The sequence below is a fragment of the Chrysochloris asiatica genome, unplaced genomic scaffold (assembly GCF_000296735.1).
Source record: "Chrysochloris asiatica unplaced genomic scaffold, ChrAsi1.0 scaffold00012, whole genome shotgun sequence".
In the NCBI taxonomy this organism is placed as follows: Eukaryota; Metazoa; Chordata; class Mammalia; order Afrosoricida; family Chrysochloridae; genus Chrysochloris; species Chrysochloris asiatica.
In genome coordinates, this window is record NW_006408530.1 from 28,719,574 (window position 1) to 28,720,459 (window position 886).

At 37.0% G+C, this 886-nt stretch overlaps 1 protein-coding gene across 1 annotated transcript in view; it reads right to left on the reverse strand.

Annotated features, from left to right (window-relative positions):
- The window catches only part of THSD7B (thrombospondin, type I, domain containing 7B), a 904,077-nt gene that overhangs the window by 123,745 nt on the left and 779,446 nt on the right, over positions 1-886 (reverse strand). The window lies entirely within an intron of this gene.

Sequence of the window (886 nt, forward strand, 5' to 3'; positions counted from 1 at the left end):
CGTAAAGATTTACACCCTCGGAAACCCTGTACAGGGTCGCTATGGGTCGGACCCGACTCGATGGCACTTAACAACAACAACAACATATATATATACACACACACACATATATAAGCTTTACTGGTTTTGCTTTTCTAAAAAACCCAGTCTCAGACAGTCACTATTAGTTGGACCTGACTCATTGATACATAAAAACAATAATACATTTAAATATTACAAACTAACGGATATTCCACCACTTGTTTTTCAATTTGTTTTACTGTGGTGGATAGCATATTGTTGTGATGCTGGATGCCATCTCACCTGATTTCAAGTACTTGCTGGGACATCCATGGTGGACAGGTTTCAGCAAGAGCTTCCAGACTATGGTTGACTAGGAAGAAGGGCCAGCAGACCTTCTTACGAGAATTAGTCAATGGAAACCCTATGGATTATAACTGAATATTGTCTGCGATAATGCTCAAAGATGAACTCTTAGGTTTGAAGGCACCCAAAATACACAGCAACCATAACTATGAACTCAAGCATGTCAATAATCTTGAACATGGTACAGGCCTAGCTGACCTCTCATTTTATTTTACACGGAATTGCCCTGATAGCAATGAATAATAACAACAAAGGGCTACTAGTGAGGTAAGATAGATCAACTGTAGCCATGTATAGCTACCCTTCTTTAAGAAACCTTATTCACTTAAAATCATTCTTATTTTCCCAGGTAGTATGTATATTAAATATACAAATTATATTATATTTTCAAACATTCTGTGGGGACACTGAATGTTTTAAAATTTAGAAAGGTGTGTGACAAGGTTGTATTCTTTCACCATACTTATTCAACCTGTATGCTGAGCAAATAATCTGAGAAGCTGGGTTCTATGAAGAAAAA